The 22,657-nt window shown below is 45.0% G+C and overlaps 1 long non-coding RNA gene across 1 annotated transcript; it reads right to left on the bottom strand.

Annotated features, from left to right (window-relative positions):
• Positions 1-2,883: 2,883 nt before the first annotated feature.
• Positions 2,884-18,324, bottom strand: LOC137531593 (uncharacterized). The gene is made up of 2 exons (XR_011023678.1): positions 18,228-18,324; positions 2,884-3,286 (listed from the first exon to the last, which is right to left on the bottom strand). It is a non-coding gene; the product is annotated as an uncharacterized lncRNA (long non-coding RNA).
• Between the last annotated feature and the right edge of the window lie 4,333 nt (positions 18,325-22,657).

The following is a 22,657-nucleotide window of genomic DNA, read 5'->3' as shown; positions in this document are numbered from 1 at the left end:
AACTGTACAGAATTTGAAGCTGAGGTCTACACTGTGCCATATCATGTCAGTGCCTTGTGGCCAGTGCTCTCAAACCTTGTAACTGTCACTTCTAGCTTGAAGCAGGTATATTTGAACTACATTTCCCATAATTCCTTTTTATCCAGCAGCCCAGGTACATATCTCGAGTGAGACTGTTAACACAAACAGCTTGATTCACTAACCGGCGCTAAGCCGGTTATTGATCCTAAACACGTGGGTGAAAACCACGGAGTTAAAGAGGAACTCCAGTGAAAATAATGTAATAAAAAAAGTGCTTCATTTTTACAATAATTATGTATAAATTATTTAGTCAGTGTTTGCCCATTGTACAATCTTTCCTCTCCCTGATTTACATTCTGACATTTACCACATGGTGACATTTTTACTGTTGGCAAGTAATGTAGCTGCTGCATGCTGTTTTGGCAGTTGGAAACAGCTGTAAACAGCTATTTCCCACAATGTAACAGGGTTCACAGACAGGAAACTGCCAACAGTACCTCGGTCCTCAGAGCTTCTTGTGGGAGGGGTTTCACCACAATATCAGCCATACAGGGCCCCCTGATGATCCGTTTGTGAAAAGCAATAGATTTCTCATGTAAAAAGGGGTATCAGTTACTGATTGGGATAAAGTTAAATTCTTGGTTGGAGTTTCTCTTCAAGTGGTTTGCGCCCATATATCGCACACAGCCCAGGGCAGTGCGCACGCAGCCAGTAATAGTGCGCGGTGTGACGATAACATCGCACCTGCTGCCCTGTAAATGAAAACGGCGCATCGGGTCCCCCCGAAACGGAGCATCACTGCGCCGCTTCAGAGGCACCCGATGCGTCATTTTTGTCGCGTTTACACGGCAGAAGGTGCGACATTATTGTCGCACCGCGCACTATTACCGGCTGCGCGCGCACTGCCCTGGGCTGTGCGCGATGTAGCTTTGCGGGCCTATTACTGCCCGCAAAGCTACTTATGGGGCACTAAGTGGCTGTTCACTCCGGCGCTATCACTTAGCGCCGGTTAGTGAATCAAGCCCAAAGTGTCTTTATTTCTTTATTCCACATTATAGTTGGTGAAGAAATCCACTGCTGTGTGCTTCTGTTTTTTGGGGGGTTTTGTTAGTCAGATCATGGTGTGTAATTAGTGCTTATCAGCAGCTGTGAATAGACTGCAGGAGCACTACTACTCTCCCCCCACTGAGGTGTAACCCCTTGAGTGCTCCTTGTAAAGAGAAACTATGGTCTAATTGTCAAGGTTTTTTTTAGGATTTCCATAAATTTGAATGATGAAAATGTTTTTGGCCATACAGGTTATCATGCTGTGGTCAAGTTCCACTTTAGAGACCTGATCAGAGCCATGTAGATAGAAATTACATCCACTCATGCTAATCATCAGTTGAGCTCTGTTACCACTGACCTCATCAATATTAGCTCCATACCTGAATACATGATTTCACACCTGACTAGAAACACATCATATAATATTTCTAACAGCAGTTTGTTAAAAGCAGTCCTTTTCTAGCAGTGTTCCCCAACCCTGTCCTCAAGGCCCACCAACAGTGCATGTTTTGTGGAAATCCACACAGGTAGGTAATCGGCTCCTCTGCTGAGACACTAATTACCTCACCTGTGCATATTTGTGTTTTCTGCAAAACATTTACTGTTGGTGGGCCTTGAGGACGGGGTTGGGGAACTCTGCTCTACGGGATCCTGACTAGGCTTCTAAGGTCTGAATAACAGGAAGCCATGGATAAACTGACACCTGAGGCATCACCTAAGTATCAATTAACCAACTAAAGGGCTATACAGACAACCTAAAGCACAGCCTACAGATGTACAATTGTCTTATTGATTTATATATTTTTTTACTTATTAGTATTAATCCAGGCAAGGTTTCCTGGATCACTTAGATTATCCAGCCCTGCAGAACCTTAGAAAATTAGGCCCTTATTAGGCATCCTATTAGAGTAAGGCAGTTTATTAGAAGGGTCTCCGAGTTGTTCTCAGTCCTCCCTATAAGGGTGTATATATTCTGTACTTGATTACAACCACTCAGAATGACTGGCAGGGCATGCTGTGCATTGTAGTTCCCAGGGAGGACCAAGCGCAATTTGAGACCAGATATGAGTACAGAATGTTGGGAATAACCATCATGCTCAGGGGCATAAGTTAATCATCCCCGGTGTAATTCGGTGGATTCAGTATATTGTACCCAAGTCAGGTGGCAGACAAGTCCTCGCCACTTCCTCTTCTGTGTAAATGCCGTGCAGCCTATCACATAGTGGCTCCAAACACTGTATGTCTAGTGCCATCCGGAGCTCCTGGTGATCAGCTACAGTGAAGAGGACCTTTCCGCTGCCAGAAATGAAGTATGAAGCTCTGCTGCTGGCTGTTCTGCACACCAGCATTGGGCCGGCCCCCGGGCCATACCACAACTGCAGGGGATATTGTTGCGCCTCTGGTCAGGGTCCTTGCACTGTTGCTGCCTTCTGGTGTCCTTGGATTTTATAACACAAACCTCTGGTAGTTTAAAGCAGTTTAATGAATAGCAGGTTATACCGAATAACCTTTTCAGCCCATCTCTACAATCATTAAATATACCTTGGCAGCCTTTGCTGTCTGCAGGCGTACTGTGACACGCTCATGCTGAGAAATGGCCATGCTTGCTGGGACTTCCAAGGCTCTGGCTAATGAGCAGTGACAAACAAAATCATCTGCTTACTGGGGCTTAGATGGATCTGAACCCTCAAGCAAGCTTTGCCTTTCTCCTAAGATAACTCCTCACATCCTCAGACACTCGAGAAATAGACACAAACGCTAAAACGACTCAAGTCAAGCCTCTATAGAAGGAAAAAATAAATAATAACACAGATAAAAGCATCAAGCACAAGGCAATTTATTAGCTACGGAGGGTGACGGTATCAGAATTAAAAACACAAGATCAATAGATCTTCTGGAAATTTAAAAAACGTTCATCCGGAAGATTCTGCTCCGAGAACATCAAAGCATTTTAATGATGTTCTTTTTCACGCGGGAGCCGTGAATTAGGCCACCGCTTCTACCGTGCAGCTGATAAGGGCTTCAAAGACAACCGAGCACAAGCCGCATTTTCAAAGGACGTATTCGTGCCACCCCACCGGCGACAGAGCTTTCTGACCTTAGTTGTGGGTGAGCTGTGCAGTCACATGGGGTACCAGTATAGAGGAGCACCACTGGATGGATTTTCAGATCAATGTAACTGATACAACAGGAATTAGGTTCTTCTCAGTGTATTTCTCTAGGGAAAAAAAACAAACTCGGATTAGCTGACAGTATTGATGTATATAGTGTAAAATATACATTTGCTAATATTAGCAACCCAGCAACAGAACAGTGGCGTAATTACAATTCATGGAGTCTCCTAATTGTTCCTACCCCTCCCCTTGGTGCCCTTCATGGCCAATCTCACAAGGGTCATAATACGAGTGGGGCCATCATGATCTCCACACCCAGAACAAGCGTAGCCACAAAAACACCTGATCTGAAAGGGGTACCTGAGATGAATTTACAAAAAAAAAATTTTTACACACACCTTGGGCTTCCTCCAGCCCCCTTCAGGCTGATCAGTTCCTCACCGTCCTCCTCAGTTGCTTTGATCCTCCGCTATGAGTTTCGGTAATTTCCCAAGTCAGTGACAGGAATGCGGTGGGGCATGCAAATGTGCAGAATGACCCCGGCTAGGGAAATTACCAGGACCCATAGTGGAGGATCCAGGTGGCGGAGGAGGACAGCGAGGGGCCGATCACCCTGAAGGGGAATGGAGGAAGCCCCGGGTATGTATACATTTTTTTTAAACTAATCTCAGGTTTACTTGTAAGTATAGTCCCCTGTATTGGGGGAAGGGAATGTTAGTAGTTGGGGGGCCCCCCATACCCCCGGGCCTCCCTGCGATTGCAGGTGCTGCTCTCCTCTAGTTACGCCTCTAAATTAGAGTCAGCTCACCTTTACGGTTCTTGCTTGTCTGAGTTGCAAACAAAAACAGATCTGAGTGACTTTATAGTTAGAGAGGGGAGGGGCAGCAGCAATCCACTAAAGGATGATGCCAGAAAACACAGAATCCCAGCTTCCAGATTCAGATGATCTACTTTTCTTTATTTATATACACTTTAATGGATCTGCCTGCTATTTAGATCTTATTAAAAAGCTGAGATGCCCAGAGTGTTGCCCCTCAGCCTACCTGACTTCTGACCTTCACATTCTAAGCAGGGGGTGGTCAAATGTCCATCTCTGGAATCCTCTAGTAAGCCAGATCATCCACCGGGCAACATCAGCAGGTGCCTGGGGCCTAGTGGGTGTCAAGGGGGCCACCTGCCACTTTCATTGACCTCTTTCCACTTCAGCTTAAAAAGGGGAGGGGGGTGTCTAATCTACTAACTTGCCTAGGGCCCCCATTACATCTTCATTTATCATCTCCTTTTCTAATATTTGTATTTATACTGTTCTACTCATGAAGATAATTATATGTAAACAGACACTGGAATTATGGGACATTGGTGATGAGTAAGAAAGGATAGTTTAGACAAGAGAAAGCACTCACAGGTGAATTTAGACATCCATTCCAGCTTAGTGAAAATGGCACCTAATAATAACATATATGGTATTCAGCGTGGCTGAACGGAATGTTATTGTGACTGGAAATGGGAGTTTCATTTTAAAGGGATACTGTAGGGGGGTCGGGGAGAAAATGAGTTGAACTTACCCGGGGCTTCTAACAGTCCCCCGCAGACATCCTGTGCCCGCACAGCCACTCACCGATGCTCCGGCCCCGCCTCCGGTTCACTTCTGGAATTTCAGACTTTAAAGTCTGAAAACCACTGCGTCTGCGTTGCCATGTCCTCGATCCCACTGATGTCATCAAGAGCGCACAGCGCAGGCCCAGTATGGTCTGTGTCTGCGCAGTACACTCCTGGAGACATCAGCGGGAGCGAGGACACGGCAACGCAGGCGCAGTGGTTTTCTGACTTTAAAGTCAGAAATTCCAGAAGTGAACTGGAGGTAGGGCCGAAGCATCGGTGAGTGGCTGCGCCAACACAGGATGTCTGCGGGGGACCATTAGAAGCCCCGGGTAAGTTCAGCTCATTTTCCCCCGATCCCCCTACAGTATCCCTTTAAAGTCTAAGTTTACTGTGCCAGAAAAAACAAACTCTATAAAGTGCAAAAATGTCAGTGTACAATTCAGGTTACCCTGTGAATCGTCTGCAAAATGTCCAAACAACCAATGATCATCTGCCAAGGCTGGTATCATTATGCAGGAGATGCAGTGTTCACTGCACAGGTGGCTTGGTTAGGGTTAGGCATCGGTGGGTGGAGGTCGGTTACGCCCCTTTTACACTTAATCAGTTGGTGTGCGTTAGTCCATAGCAGTGCATTGTGAAAAAGATTTCAGTTAAAACGCGTTAAGTGTGAAAGGTGCCGTAGGAAAACATGGGCATTACTTTGAAAATCAGTTTTCTTTCAGTTATAACTGAGAGCAGCTCTGAGGGGGTAGTGGAGGTTGGTTAAAGCAGGAGGATTAGCCATACTATGCCAGGGAAAAACATATAAGTAGATAAATACTTGATCTACTTACATAACACATGTTTTGTACTGTCCACGTTTTGATTTCAGTGAATTTTATATAGTAAATGAAAATAATTGTGTTCCTGGTGGGAACCATGTCTTTTGCCCACAGTTTGAGGCTAAATACTGATGCAATTTCTTCCCCTATCTTTTTTTTTCTTTTCTCCTCCAATTGCTGAGTCACCTCAGGCTTGCTTGTAAACACAAGTGAGCAGAGGATCATGTTTCAGCTAGGCAGGGAAATAAAGGGAAGAGGAGGAATATATTATAGATAAAAAGAACCCCCAGCATGCAGCTGAATGGCAATGGCTATTAAAGGGCCAGCGCTCCTAAGGAATGTGATAACTCCAAACCATAAAAGAGGAAAAAGTTTTGAATGCAGGATTAGCATATTTACTCTTTACTATCACTTAATACACTCAGACCAGTTGCTGTTGAAATTTGATTTTTATGGTGACAATCCCGCTTTAAGGAAGGCATTGGGGGGCTTTGGGGTTGGGCATCGGTAGAGGCAGGGCTTGGGTAAGTTTTACTGATATTTTACTATAGCTAAACCTATCGCTATCTAAATTACCGCTGCAGATAATTACTAGTGGATATTTCTGGTGCCCAAATATCTGCGGCACACATTTTGCATGTACCCAACACGTGCACAATTCATCTCTTCAGCTTCCCAATTTTGCACTAAAAAATGGATGATACCTGTTTATGCCAAACATTTCACTTTCTGCTTCTTACAACCAATTAGAACAGCAGGACCTAGGACTCAGGGGACATTTTGTATACAATCCTTGAGCTGTTGCCATGGTTGCATAGTTGTGAAATTCAAAGTCCCTGGCAGTTTTAGAAAATAGTATCTGTCTGCCAATTAAAATGGAAAGATTTTTTACTGACAATAAATGTGGCATGCACAGCACGAACAAATGCTGAGCATTTTTTTTTCTAATGGGTTGAATTACACTTTATTGTGATTCAGAGCTGTGTGGTCACCTGATACCATGTCCTGTATTTTCCGCTAAGACTATGGGCTGCCCAACAGCTGGAAATGTTTAACCTGTCCCAAACTGTTCTCTATTTGATGAAACCCCCAATCACATTACATTAGTTTTGTGTGTATACATTATCCCCGCCCACTATAAAGATGCTCCGCCCCAACCTCCTTCAGTTACTATAACCTGTGTACATCCGCCACTACTAACCTCAAGTTAATGCTTGTAAATTAATACCATATGACCAGCCCAGCCTGTGAGGCCGCATAGAAGAAGGCATTAAATATTTGCTAATGTAAACCAATGTGCCCAGTACATTATTATATACATAAAGTATTCCACCATATGTCAGTGTGAAAATATTTAAACATATGGGCCGTGCAGCCAGTTTTTCCTTGTGGTGCATTATGGGTTAGAAGGAATTTGTATCACATTTTCAGATTGCGCAGCAGCCTCATGGTAAACCAGAACTCCTATCAGTGTGTAAGGGGTTACAAAGGACCAAAAAGCCCTCCTACTGTTTGCATATCACATTTTCCTGATGAAAAACGAGCCTTACCGGATCAGCACTTTACACTGCAAGGAGAGTAGCAGATACTGTTGTAGGTTAATACTACAACTTTCTTACAGTTCTATAGTGCCGATACTTTTTCTGCAGAGCTTTACAAAGAATAAACGTCACTAACTGTTCCCTGAATGGAATGTCAATGCAATATCCCTGTCAGTTTTTCATTTATACAGGGCCGACCTCTTCCGCAGTGCTGTACAGAGTATATACTGTATAGTCTTGTTGCTGACTTTTCTCAGAGGAGCTGACCATTGTAGTCTAGGACCAGTTAGTCTAGGTCAATTAACTTATCTGTATGTTTCTGGGATGTGAGAAGAAACCGGAGTGTCCAGAGAAAACCCAAGCAAACACTCCAAAACATACAAACTCCATGCAGAGAGTGCCCTGGCTGGGATTAGAACCAGGGACCCAGAGCTTCAAGGTGAGAGTACTATCCACTATGCTGCTTGTAGTAAAGTATATCTTGTGAGGAAGCCATTTCCCAATAGAATAGAACATACTGATAAATCCCTTGATGTCCTCCCCCAAGAATACTGAACTTACACTATTCTGTTGCCATTAGACTGTGACTATGGTAGGGATTAAAGGCTACTTTCCTGTAGTCCATGCCAGTGTACGTTTGAACTATATGAGCACTTTAAAGGACACCCGAGGTGAAAATAAACAAATAAAATAAATATCTATCCCCCTCCTCCTAAAAATAACTTTTTAAGATATTCCACAGGTTTTTTTTTTAATTTTTAAATCTACTTTTTAAGTTTTTTTACTGTTTTGTTTTTGCTCAATGATACATTCATTGAAGTATGCCAGAGCTAAAATCTATGAACTATTGAGCCTTTTTATCTCTTTCCTGCTCTCAGAAGCTTTTCTGCTAGGAAAGTCTTTTATAGTTGTAATTTCTTATCAGGGAGGGTTATGCTATATAGTCTGACCCAGTCCTGACAGGAACTGCTACTTACATACTTAAAAAAGGAACACAGACGTGTATGTACAGTGCCTAGCACACAATTAACTATGCTATCTCATGCCACATCGGTATCCTTTAAATTGCAGCCATTTTGTCTTTTGACAAAATGCTGCCTTGAATACAGTTCATCAAATATTCCTGTAGATGGTGCTGTTTAAACTAATCTAGGCTCAACATACATGTCCTTTTCACGTTTCATGAAGTACCTAACAGCACCTCCTACTGGTTAGCAAGAGGAATGATTATAATTGGAAGAAATTCTAGAGACATCACCATTAAAGGATACCCGAGGTGACATGTGACATGATGAGATAGACATGGGTATGTAGTGTCTAGCACACAAATAACTATGCTGTGTTCCTTTTTTTCTTTTTCTGTCTGAAAGAGTTAAATATCAGGTATGTAAGTGGCTGACTCAGTCCTGACTCAGACAGGAAGTGACTACAGTGTGACCCTCACTGATAAGAAATTCAGACTATAATACACTTTCCTAGCAGAAAATGGCTTCTGAGAGAAGGAAAGAGATAAAAAGGGAAATTTCTTATCAGTGAGGGTCACACTGTAGTCACTTCCTGTCTGAGTCAGGACTGAGTCAGCCACTTACATACCTGATATTTAACTCTTTCAGGCGAAGAAAGAAAAAAAGGAACACAGCATAGTTATTTGTGTGCTAGGCACTGTACTTACACATGTCTATCGCATCATGTCACTTAAGGTATCCTTTAATATACTCATTCATTCTCCCTTGTATAATTCACACTGCCTGATGACTGCATTTTTAAGGCATGGGGGTCTCAATAGGGATTATTTTGTAACACAACATAATAGTTCTGAAAAGTATTTACAGCATTTCTAATAAAGGCTGTTTTCTACCATCACCCCTGAGGCTGCGACTGACATCTGCACTATGCTTGGGCTCACACTGCACTCTAGGTTCCCGGAACCTGTATACTGTATATCCTGTTCACCGACCTTGCTACTGTCTCTGCTTCCTCTGTGCAAAAATGGCATCTGCTAAGGCTAAGAGCACCTGTGGCCTAATTACTGTGACATCAGCCATGTCAGAAGCGCCCCCTTCCCCCATATACATGATGAGGCAGCTTCTCGGATTATAGATATCAATTAAGCACAAAATGGCGGAACATGTTGATCATACGGCAGCCAATCAGCTCACTGGAGTCAGATGACATCACGAATTCAAGGCTAAAAGCCCACTATCAAAAGGCCACAATATAGCAAAACAGCATTTAGAATAATTGTAAATCTTACATTTTAAAATGACAGTTATGTACATATTTGCACTATACCCAGAGCAGGGTCATCCACAAGGCAACCTAGGCAAGTGCCTGAGCCCCAAACGCTAGCTTCTCTGGACCATCTCCCACCTCAGCTTACCAAAAGGGCAGACAGATTTACTTCCTTGCATAGGGCCCCATTTAAAGGGAACCTAAACTGAAATGAATATGGATTTTTCCTTTTAAAAATAATTCCAGTTGCCTGACTCTCCCGCTGATCCTGTGTCTCTAATACTTTTAGCCGCAGCCCCTGAACAAGCATACAGATCTGGTGCTCTGACTGAAGTCAGACTGGATTAGCTGCATGCTTGTTTCAGGTGTGATTCAGCCACTACTGCAGCCAAAGAGTTCAGCAGGACTGCCAGGCAACTGGTATTGTTTAAAATGAAACAGCCATATCCCTCTTAGTCTAGGTTCCTTTTAAAGGACAACTGACGTGAGAGTGTTACGGAGGCTGCCATATTTCCTTCCTTTTAGGCTTCTTTCACACTAAGACGTTGCATTAGGTGCTACGTTAAGGTCGCATAACGTACACCTAACGCAACGCACGGTGGTGGTGGCAGAGGACGTTAGCAAAGAGCCGCGTTAAGCGGCTCTTTGATGTGTCCGTGATGCATACTATAGTACGCATGCGCTGGTGGAGACCACGTGAGCGGAACACTCCGCATCACGTGGTCCCGCCAGTGACGTCAGCACAGTGCAGTGAATAGAAATTAGCCATGTGGCTAATCCCTGCGTCTGTGCAAGCAGGCTAAAAGCCGCACTAACGCCGTAGCATGCTGCACTGTAGATTGACGTGCAGCGTTACAATGTAACGCAATGTGGGCACTGTGAACAGCCCATTGCAGTTACATTGCTGTGCGTTGGGGAGCGTTACAGGCTGCACTAACGTGCGCCTGTAACGTCTTACTGTGAAAGCAGCCTTAAGCAATACCAGTTGCCTGGCTATCCTGATCCTCTGCCTCTAATACTTTTAGCCACAACCCCTGAACAAGCATGCAGCAGATCAGGTGTTTCTGACATTGTCAGATCTGCAGGCCCGGCCCTAGACCATTTGCCGCCTGAGGCAAACTTTAAAGAAATGGGCCCTGCAGATCTGACAAAATTAACTGCATGCTTTTTCTGGTGTTTTTAGACACTGCTGCAGGTAAATAGATCAGCAGGGCAGGCAGTCAGGCAACTGGTATTATTTAAAGGACACCCGAGGCAAAGATAAACTAATGAAATAAACTGTTGCATCTATCTTTCTTCTCCTAACAATGACTTTTTAAAGAGAACCCGAGGTGGTATTTAATTATGTTACTGGGGCACAGAGGCTGGTTGTGCACACTAACACCAGCCTCCGTTGCCCCATGGTGTGCCTCCAAGACCCCCCTGCGCGCCACTATACCCCCGCAGTGCTGGCGACACACAGCGCGTCGCTAGCACAATGCTTACCTAAGCGCTGTCAGTCTGCGCCGCTCCCCCGCCTCCTCCGCATCGGCGCTACCCGCCCGCGTCACTTCCCTCCTATCCGCGGGAGGGAAGGGACACGGGCGGGTAGCGCCGATGCGGAGGAGGCGGGAAAGCGGCGCTGACTGACAGCGCTTAGGTAAGCATTGTGCTGGCGACGTGCTGCGTGTCGCCAGCACTGCGGGGGTATAGCGGCGCGCAGGGGGGACATGGAGGCACACCATGGGGCAACAGAGGCTGGTGTTAGTGTGCACAACCATCCTCTGTGCCCCAGTAACATAATGAAATCCCACCTCGGGTTCTCTATTCCAGTTTTATTTTATGTTTAAATCTACTTTTTAAGTTTAAACTGTTTTATTGTTTTTGCTCAATGAGACATTCATTGAAGTATGCCAGAGCTAAAATTTATGAACTATTGACCCTTTTTATCTCTTTCCAGCTCTCAGAAGCCATTTTCTGCCAGGAAAGTGTTTTATAGTTGTAATTTATCACTCAGTGAGGTCACACTGTAGTCAATTTCTATCTGAGTCAGGACTGAGTCAGCCACTTACATACCTGATATTTGACTCTTTCAGACGGAGAGAAAAGAAAAGGAACATAGCATAGTGATTTGTGTGCTAGGCACTGTACATACACATGTCTATCTCATCATGTCACATGTCACTTCGGGTATCCTTTAACAGGAATTAAACATGGCAGCCTCCATTTCCCTCTCCCTTCAGTTGTCCTTTAATCTTAACCACCCTTCTGCAACGGTACCTAAATATACGTTGGAGAGCTTGGAGGGTTAGGACAGTAGAATAGAATCAAATTGGGCGCAGCAGCTTCTTTGTTTTCATACAATTCGATCAGAATTTGCTAAAAATTATACAATTAATGGGCATCTTGAAGACTTGGAATCATTTGTCCCCCATCTTAAGTAATGTAAATGTGTTAGCAAAGGAGAAACCATTATGTGAGAGTAAACAGCCTGTTCATTTGCTCAGAGCTTGTATCATGGCTGACAGTTCTAGGCAAAACAACAGACTGAATATGTGCAGAGCAGGATCATCCACCAGGCAACTAGGCAGGTGCCTGGGGCGCAGTGGGTGTCAGGGGGCTTTCTCTGACCTCTCTTCAGCTTACCAAGGGGGACCCAAATCTACTACCCTTTCTAGGGCCTCGTTACACCCAATCCATCTCAGGATGTGTGTCCAGCCTACACCTAGAAAGGCTACCTCCACTTTGTTTAAATATCTACACTGTCTGACTATCCCCTCCCCCTGCCATTGCTATGAAGACCTGTCATACGCCAGCCCCTCCCCATCAAAAGCACAGGGTGAAGCTGCCCCCTTCTGATTGGCTTATTTGTTGGTGCTGCGCCTGATGACGTTAACTTAACCGAGCTGCTGATTGGCTGAAACCTGTGTAATGTTATTTTCCTAGTTACTATTAAAACTGTGTATGGAATCTGACCTAATATGCTAATATATGCTAATGAAACCCGTGTAGAACAAATATCCTGACTGGAATCCAAATAAAAACTCAGATTTTGTTTTCAGGTGCGTGAGGTCTGTGTATTCTTTTCATACGCGGAGGAGGTCATGACTGGTACTCTTGTGAAATGCTACTTGCCTGCCTGTTATGGTCATTTGGCGGCTTCTGAGCAGCAGTGGATCAGTGAGGCGGTAATCATTCCAAATTGCATCCAATTTTAATGCAAATTGGGTGTAGCTTGGAAATGGACCATTCCAAGAAGGGAAGGCATTTGATTGGTCCAATTAGAAATATTACATTTGCATGCGAGCGATAATTCTTACCATCTCCCTTAGGCCTGGAACCCACTAGCAGCTCTTTTGTAAGTACTTGTGATTTGAAAAGCTCTTGCTAATGTGATGTTATAGGTGGGATCCCACTAGAGGGATGTGATGTTTTTAAAAAATCCCCCACAGCATTACATTAGTAAGAGCTTTTCAAATCACAAGCGCTTAGAAAAGGCTGCTAGTGGGTCCCAGGCCTTAGGGCCCTGACACACCAAATAGCATTTTGCAGCTAATGTTTTTTTTAAAAAAACGCCTCCATTGACTTACATTAAAGTCTCAGCAAAATCACAGCGATCGAGATTTAAAAAAAATAATAATAGAGATCACAGCAATTTTAATGTAAGTGAGTGGAGAAATAATAAAAAAAACGACCTGCAAAACGCTATTTGGTTTATCAGGGTTTTTAAATTGCATCGCAAATTCTAGGATAATATCGCTTCGTATGCTAGAAGAAATGGAGGATCAGCAGGACAGCCAGGCAATCTGCATTGTTTAATCGGAAATAAATCTGTCAGCCTCCACATCCCACTGACTTCAGGTGTCCTTTAAAAGTGTACCCGGACACATCTGGGGTTACCGTTAGATCGAGGCTGGTATGAGCCACACTGCCAGTAAGTCCAAACGCTTTCTCTTCCTGAAAACCACTACAAAACGCTATCGCTAATCGCAAGCGCTAGTGTTTTGTATGAGCAGTTTGTCAGCGATTTCATGAGCGTTTTAGGGAGAGATTTTAAAAAGTGTATCAATTTGCCAGCGGTTGTATAGCGATTAGTGATTAGCGTTTTAAAGTCTGATTGGTCCTTTCAATTACTTTTAATTTTGCTACAGTGTGCAGTAACTTTAAAACGCTAGCAAAATCGCTCCGTGCAGGTTTTGATGAGCGATTACGCCAGCGATTACATACTTAACATTGAAGCGCTAACGCTCCCAAAATGCTGCATGTCCTGCGCTTGTGATTTTTCTAATCGCAATCGCTCCAGTGGAAGTTGCCCCATCCATTTACATTACCTGAGCATTTTACAAAACGCTAGCGTTTTCAAACGCTCCCTAAACGCTAAAAAAATCGCCCTTGTGGGTTCCAGCCCTTAAGCTATACCAGTCCTGTCCTGCTGATCCTCTGCCTCTACTACTTCTAGCCATAGACCCTGAACAAGCATGTACTGTAGCATATCAGGCGTTTGACACTATTGTCAGATCTGACAAAATTGGCTGCAGTAGTGTTTGAATCACACCTGAAGCTAGCAGCTAAACACCTGAATGCAGCTAAACAAATCGGCAGGGCTGCCAGCCAAATGGGATTGTTTAAAAGGAAATAAATATGGCAGCCTACACATCCCTCTTGGTACAGTTATCCTTTAATTATAAAACCCGGGTACTAAGTGCATAAAATAAGAAGGCAATGAAACCTAAAGAGCCAAAAAAAAGTGTTAAGGGGTTCTGTGGATCTTTAAAAAAACAAAAACTGACACTTACCTGGGGCTTCTATCGGCCCCCTGCAGCTGTTATGTTCCACACCGTCCCCCGATGCTCCGTTCCCCGCTGCTGGTCCTGGCCAAATTATCTTACTAGATGAATAGTGCGCGCTCGCGTCTCCGGGAGCTTACTGCGCAGGCGTAGTACGAGGTTTTCTGCCTGCGCAGTAAGCTCCCGATGACGCGCGCGGGAGCGAGCACTATTTGTCTAGTTAGACAAATAATTGACCAGTGCCGGAGGCGCGGAACGGAGGATGGTAGGAGGACGGCGCGGGACATGACAGCTGCAGGGGGCCGATAGTAGCCCCAGATAAGTGTCAGTTTTAGTTTTTTTTTAACAATCCACAGAACCCCTTTAACCACTTGAGGACCCACCCTTTACCCCCCCCCTTAAGGACCAGCGCTGTTTTAGCTGATCTGTGCTGGGTGGGATGTGCAGCCCCCAGCACAGATCAGGGTGCAGGCAGAGCGACCAGATCGCCCCCTTTTTTCCCCACTAGGGGGATGATGTGCTGGGGGGGTCTGATCGCTCCTGCCTGCCTGGGTGTTGCGGGGGGGGCACCTCAAAGCCCCCCTCCGCGGCGAAATTCCCCCCCTCCCTCTCCTCCCTCCCTTACCCGGAGATCCGAGGCTGCACAGGAACGGATCTGTCCTGTGCAGCCTCTAACAGGCTCCTGCCTGTCATGTGACAGCGATCCCCGGACGCTGATTGGCCGGGGATCGCTGATCTGGTACAACGCTGCTACTGTTAGCAGCGTTGTACGAATGTAAACAAAGCGGATTATTTCCGCTTGTGTTTACATTTAGCCTGCGAGCTGCGATCGGTGGCCCGCAGGCTATTCACGGAGCCCCCCGCCGTGAATTGACAGGAAGCAGCCGCTCGCGCGAGCAGCTGCTTCCTGATTAATTAGCCTGCAGCCGGCAACGCAGAACTACGTCGCTGGTCCTGCAGCTGCCACTTTGCCGACGCGCGTTATGAGTGCGCGGTCGGCAAGTGGTTAAAGTGCAAACAGTAAGGGCCCTGACACACCAAGTAGCGTTTTGCGGGTCATTTCCTTTTAAAAACGTTTCTATTGACTTACATTTTTTTTTTAAATGACGATTGCAGCAATTTTGCCACGATTTTAAAGTAATTCAATGGAAGGATTTTTTTAGAAAACGAAAATGAAAAAATAAACATTCTGTGCAAAAGGGAAATCACCAAATACATTCTACATATAATCATTAACCATCCAACCTCAACCCACTAGTTCTAGTAGTGGCTGCCGGAGAGATACAAAGAGGGCGCACTTCTTTTGCGCAGACTGGCAGCGACTGGAGGAAGTTACAGCACCCGGTGAGCTGGTGAAGTCGGAGGATGGTGGGGTGGGAGTGATCCATCCGCATGGGGCTGGAGGGAGCTCCAGGTATACATATAAAACTTTTAGTTTATATCCCCTCAGTTACACTTAAAGTGCTGAAAAAAACATGTACTACAAACTGCCTAACGACCGCTCCAAGCCGATTGGCGTAAACACGGCAACAGCCCAGGACCACTCCATGCCAATTGGCGTGACGTGCTAGGGCCGAAGATTGCAGGGGATTGTGCGCCGATTTACATTTACATTGTACAGCTGTGCGATCTACAGCAGCGCTGTACTGGGGACAGCCGTGTGATACAGCTGTCCCCCTGAGAGGCAGGCGAGCGTTTGGCTCTCATGGGCTGATGTCTATGAGAGCCGATCTCTAGGATTGGCTGGCGGGGGGAGGAAGGGCGGAGTTAGGGGGAAAAAAGGAAATTTTATTAAGAAAATTAAAAAAGGTATAAATACTTAAAAAAAAACAAAAAACATCGCTGCAGGGATCACAGCCCACCAACAGAAATCTCTGTTGGTGGGCAGAAAAGGGGGGAGGGAAATTACTTGTGTGCCGAGTTGTACGGCTCTGCAGCCAAGCCTTAAAGCTGCAGTGGCCCTATTAGTAAAAAAATGGCTTGATCACTAGGGGGGGGGGGGGGGGGGGGGGGGGGTTTAACACCGCGGTCTTCGAGAGGTTGAGGCACATACCCATGACGCAACGTTTTTCTGTGATTTTTCCAGCGGCCGTGTTTCTTTGTGGACAAACGATTGTTTCTGTGATTTCACAACGTGGGTAGGTGTGCACCATTAAACGAACGATATTTTGTGACACACAGTGATTACAACCCACACGTTGGATCGGATCTTTCACATCCCCATCGACTCCTGTGCAAAGTCCCACGATCGTTTGAACGCTCATTCGCGCCCACTGTGTGCCGTCGTGTGTTACCGCAGTAGGGAGATAGATCAGGGAATGCTCGTTCATCAGGTTACATCTTCATGGGTTTCCCGGTCCATTCTCTGGTGAGTATGTAGCATTAAAAGCTGTAAAATGTACTGTAATTAAAAAAAGAAATAAAGTAATATCAAAACTATTTTTAGTAATTTTTATCTTGGTGGGAGCTGTAAAGGTATTGCTATGCTTTAAAAAATATATCTCTGGAGAAACCTCAGGAGAACAGTTTATAGGATGTGGATTATAATATTTATAACACTAGGTGAGTAAGGACAACTGAAGCGAGTGTTATATGGAGGCTGCCATATTTATTTCCAGTTTTCATTCCATATTTATTTGCCATATTAATACCAGTTGCCTGGCTATCCTGCTAATCCTCTGCCTCTAATACTTTCAGACATAGACCCGGAACAAGCATGCAGCAGATCAGGTGTTTCTAACATTGTCAGATCTGACAAGATTAGCTGCATGCTTGTTTCTGGTGTGATTCAGACAGTACTGCAGCCAAACAGATCAGCAGTGCTGCCAGGCAACTGGTATTATTTAAAAGGAAATAAATATGGCAGCTTCCATATACCTCTCACTACAGTTGTCCTTTAAGGCCTAGTTCACACTATAAAACCCAAGCACTTAGAGCTTAGTAACTGATGTTCAGAGCTATATTTAAAGGAATGTGGGTTTTTACACATTCCTTTAAAGAAAACGTAAAGTTTCCATGGGGGGTACTCACCTCGGTAGCGGGAAGCCTTCGGATCCGATTGAGGCTTCCCCCGTCCTGTTGTGTCCCACGGCGGTCTAGCTGTGCCCCTCCATGTGAATATTCACCTCCCCGGCTCCAGCGCAGGCGCAGTATCTGCTCTCCGCACGTAGATAGGTGGAAATACCCGCTAGTTGTCTGCCCGCTCTACTGCGCAGGCGCAAGTCTCCTGCGCCTGCGCTGTAGAGCGGACCCGACAGAGCTCGGGTATTTCGACCTATCTCCGTGCAGTTTGCCGCAACAGCGCCCCTGCTGGAGCCTGGAAAGGTAAATAAATCAGCGCTTATCAGCGCTTGTCGGGGGAGGATTCTGGGACACTTTAGGGGAGCCAGCGCTGGACTGCCTGCAGCTACAGGGGTAGGTGAAGCCTTATTGGGACCCTGAGGCTTCCCCCTCTCAAGGTGAGTACCCCCCAGGGGAACTTTTTTTTGTTACAGAGTCTCTTTAAGAAAATGGTACAGGCAGCACATTTTCGATTTTCTAAAAATCAAAACGCTGCAGTGAGAACACCCTCATAGGGTTACACTGCTGTATCACTTTGCCGATCACCAGCAATTGGTAATCAGAGCGCAATTGCTCACAGTATAAACCAGCTGTGGTTCTCAGCACAGTACATCACCTGTAATAGACATTCACATAATGTCCAGCAGGTGGAGACAAACAACCACCATAACTGGGCCTTCAGGAAAAATTTCACAAGAGTTAAAATAAGTTTTCAGTGGCTTTAAAAAAAAAACAATCATACGCCATCCCCCCCCCCCCCCCGTAGCTCCTAGGTTTTATTTCCAGGCCTGGCAGCCGTTTTATGTCTATTTTTCTATTGGCTTTGCTGCCTCCAGTTCAGATGTTTTTGGAAGTCTTGGCAGCCGCGGCGTCCCAGAATCCTCTGCAGCTGCAGGTTGGGATATGAGCGCTCTGTGACGGCTCGCACTGTGAACAATGTTTGAAGAAGGTGTAGGAATTCTGCAGCACTGTCCAGGCTCTGCTCCTCAGCAGGACGCTGGCACCACCATCGTTTACACTCACTATATTTCCACACGCTCCTCTGTGGGGGTGCACACAGAAATGGAACATTTTTCTCTCCCCGAGACTTCCCTTTTAAACTGAGCCTGACGTCTTCTGTTAAAGTGCACCTGTCAAAAGAGAAAATCAGATTGGTTACATTCTTTATTCAGTGTATGAGCCAGGTCGATTGCTTCCTTCCGATCACAATTATCAGATCAACGAGGTAGATGGTTTGCTAAAATTGTATTGATAATGGGCACCTTAAAGGGAACCTTAACTGAGAGGGATATGGATGTTTCCTTTTAAACAATACCAGTTGCATGGCAGTCCTGCTGATCTCTTTGGCTGCAGTAGTGGCTGAATCACAGAACTGAAACAAGCATGCAGCTAACCCTGTCTGACTTCAGTCAGAGCACCTGATTTACATGCTTGTTCAGGGGTTGTGGCTAAAAGTATTACAGACACAGGATCAGGAGGAGAGTCAGGCAACTGGTATTATTTTAAAAGGAAAAATTCATAACCTTCTCAGTTTAGGTTCCCTTTGAAGGAAGTTGCCAATCTTTACAATTAGTACAACTTCTATAATAAACACTATGAGACAGGTAGTCATCTTCTAAAGTGCATTTATATGTCTATTCCAATACACATGAAAACCCACATCCCTGTCCCATACACATTGCACTCACCCCAGTAATAAACTCCTCAAACCTCCCCCCACCTACGCCTGCAGGCCTAAATTCTCAAAAAGTATTTTGATCCATTGCAACATTTACTGTATGCAGTGCAGTCATCAACCCCTCCTGAGCCCCAAGTGCAGCCATTAACTTTGCTGGGTAGACTTATACTTAAGTCAATAAAAAATTCCAGCTTAAGAGGGATGAATATTGGAGTCGACTTATATACGAGGTCAACTTGTATTCCAGTATATATGGTAAATAGTGTGCTGTCATACAGATAGAGGGGCTGCAAGGGGGACCAGCTGGTGAAGAAAACTACAGAAGTCTCTGAAAAATAGAACATTGACAATAACATAACCTCATCATTTCACTACTTCCTAGAACCTTCTCCAATCCCCCTCTTCAGGCTTAATGCGCCCATTAACAGTGCAAAGAAAAGTTTGTATTTAATCAATTCAAGGCATTGAAGAATCCAACTTGAGATCGTATCTAAACCAGTTGAGGGGGATTAAGACAGGGTAAACTCTCTAAACACATACAGGGAGCATTTCTCAATGTTTTTCTACTGTCCCATGCAAGAGTTCAGGTCCACTTTAAAGGGGAACTAAAGTGAGAAGAATATGGAGGCTGTCATCTTCATTCTCTAATGAACAATGCCGGATGACCAACTTCTGTGCTGATGCTTTGCCTCTAATTCATCACTGGCCCAGAATGAGCATGCAGATCAGATACTCTTAGGCCTAGTGCACACCAAAAACCGCTAGCAGACCCGCAAAATGCTAGCAGATTTTGAAACGCTTTTTCTTATTTTTCTGCAGCGTTTCAGCTAGCGTTTTGCGGTTTTGTGTAGCGGTTTTGGTATAGTAGATTTCATGTATTGTTACAGTAAAGCTGTTACTGAACAGCTACTGTAACAAAAAACGCCTGGCAAACCGCTCTGAAGTGCCGTTTTTCAGAGCGGTTTGCGTTTTTACTATACTTAACATTGAGGCAGAAACGCATCCGCAATCCAAAATCTGCAGCAGCCCGGGAGTATGCGTTTCTGCAAAACGCCTCCCGCTCTGGTGTGCACCAGCCCATTGAAATACATTACCCTAGCGGATCCGCACCCGCAAGCAGATCGCAAACCGCAGCGGAAACGTTCCGGTGTGCACTAGGCCTTAAAGTGCCCATTAATGGTACAATCTCCTGCCCAATTGAGCATCTGATCAATCGGATCGGTCATCGTTAGTAATACAGATCTACAAAGTTCGATTCACCAATCATTCAGTTGACCCATTTTCAGATCCAGTCCACTGGGCACAATTGGATTGATTGTGCCTTCTTGGGGCCTGAATGTAACGATCGGTGTAACACAGAGAGGATCTGATTATTGGTGATCTGCAGTATCACCAAAAATACAGATATATACCTGATTATTGATGATTTGCAGTATCACCGATAATCAGGATATATTACTAACCTCTGGACACCTGAGAGATATGAGTGTTTGGTGCAACAGTAATACTCTGAGAACAATACCAGGAGGACAGGTACCAAGGCAGTAAGGAATACTGCTAGAGTATGAGTACCTTCCAGCAGCCTGAGAATCTCCCGCAGGGAGAAGTCAGACTGGGAGAGGAAAGGACCAGAGCGTGAGTGACACCAATCCTCTTAACTGGGGAGATAGCTCTCAAGGTCGGACAAGCCAGGTCGGCAACACACGGACATACAAAGTACAAAGACAGGAGACTGATTCGGTAATCCTAAGGCAAGCAGGGTTTGGCAACAGAGTATCAGATATAGCGAAGTACCAAATCAGTGAACAGAAGAGTGGTCAGGAAATCAGAAAATCATAACAGATAATAAACAATGCCTAGTCTTGGGTGTGAGCTCCGTGATCATCAACACCCTGGAACTAGTCTGAAGTATAACAGAATGGTAACACAAGTCCCTAATCTTGGGTGTGAGGTCCTTGATCATCAACACCCTGGAACTAGTCTGAGGTATAACAGAATGATAACACAGATTCCTAATCTTGGGTGTGAGGTCCTTGATCATCAACACCCTGGAACTAGTCCGAAGTATAACAGAATGATAACACAGATTCCTAATCTTGGGTGTGAGGTCCTTGATCATCAACACCTTGGAACTAGTCTGAAGTACAACAGAATGATAACACAGATTCTGACAATAAGGTCTGAGTGCTTCCACGTAGTGGTGCTCAGCAGAGCTCGAATATTCGAGTAGCTCGAATATTCGAGCTCTTTTTCAGCTATTCGAGCTCGGTATTCGAGCTCCGAATAGCTGGAGCTATTCGAATGGGCTATCCGAGTACACTCGAATAGCCCATTCACTATTCGAGCTATTCGAGCAACCCGGCGCTATTCGAGCTCGGTACCGAGCTCGAATAGCGTCATAGCCCAGATTGATGTCCTTAGAGCCAATCAGAGGGCTCCCAGGCCCTCTGACGGCAGCCAATCACAGAGGGGGACCCTGGCCAGCCCCTACCCTATAAATAGCGGCCGCCATGTTCCGTTTCTCCATGCTTGCCTGAGACTTGTACAGAGAGAGAGTTGCTCCTTTGTGCTTTGGCTTAGCAAGTGCTCTATTGTGATCATTTACCTAGCGTTTTTGCTCACCTACACCTGCCATATACACCTATATTGTTGTTAGTTAGATAGACATTGTATTTTAGTTAGTAGCTTGTGTGTTACATTAGAGACAGGCAGCTGCTGCAAGCTTACAGGTTTAGGCCTCAGGGGGGCCTTGCCTCTGTGGGCAGCTGTCCTCTGTTTATTTCTCTCATCTATACCAGTATTTCTGCTGTCCTTTACTAATAGTATTGTAGTTATACTGTACTAGGAGTAGGACACTCACTGACTGTCACTGTTTATAGGCTACTAGCTAGCTCCTGCGTGTGTGCACTCACTCACTGTCTGTGTGTACACACACTCTATTTCCTTCTGATTACTGATAGATTATTGTTATTTAGTTGTACTTACTTACTACTTACTCTTACTGTACCCGTAGGGACACTCACTGTCACTGTTCATATAGGCTACTAGCTCCTGCGTGTGCGCACTGCACTCACTGTCTGAGTGTACACACACAACACACACTCTATTTCCTTCTGATCGCTGATTGATTATCGTAATTAGTTAGTTGTACTTACTGTTACTACTTACTCTTACTGTACTAGGAGTCTAGGACACTCAGTCACTGTCCATAGGCTACTAGCTCCTGCGTGCGTGCACTCACTGTCTGAGTGTACACACACCCACACTCCATTTCCTTCTGATCGCTGATTGATTATCGTAATTAGTTAGTTCTACTTACTGTTACTACTTACTCTTACTGTACTAGGAGTCTAGGACACTCAGTCACTGTGTTCATAGGCTACTAGCTCCTGCGTGCGTGCACTCACTGTCTGAGTGTACACACACCCACACTCCATTTCCTTCTGATCGCTGATTGATTATCGTAATTAGTTAGTTGTACTTACTGTTAATACTTACTCTTACTGTACTAGGAGTCTAGGACACTCAGTCACTGTCCATAGGCTACTAGCTCCTGCGTGCGGTCACTCACTGTCTGAGTGTACACACACCACCCACACTCTATTTCCTTCTGATCGCTGATTGATTATTGTAATTAGTTAGTTCTACTTACTGTTACTACTTACTCTTACTGTACTAGGAGTCTAGGACACTCAGTCACTGTGTTCATAGGCTACTAGCTCCTGCGTGCGTGCACTCACTGTCTGAGTGTACACACACCCACACTCCATTTCCT

Source organism: Hyperolius riggenbachi, chromosome 9 (genome assembly GCF_040937935.1).
Source record: "Hyperolius riggenbachi isolate aHypRig1 chromosome 9, aHypRig1.pri, whole genome shotgun sequence".
Lineage (NCBI taxonomy): Eukaryota > Metazoa > Chordata > Amphibia > Anura > Hyperoliidae > Hyperolius > Hyperolius riggenbachi.
This window is presented reverse-complemented; position numbering and strand designations above follow the sequence as displayed.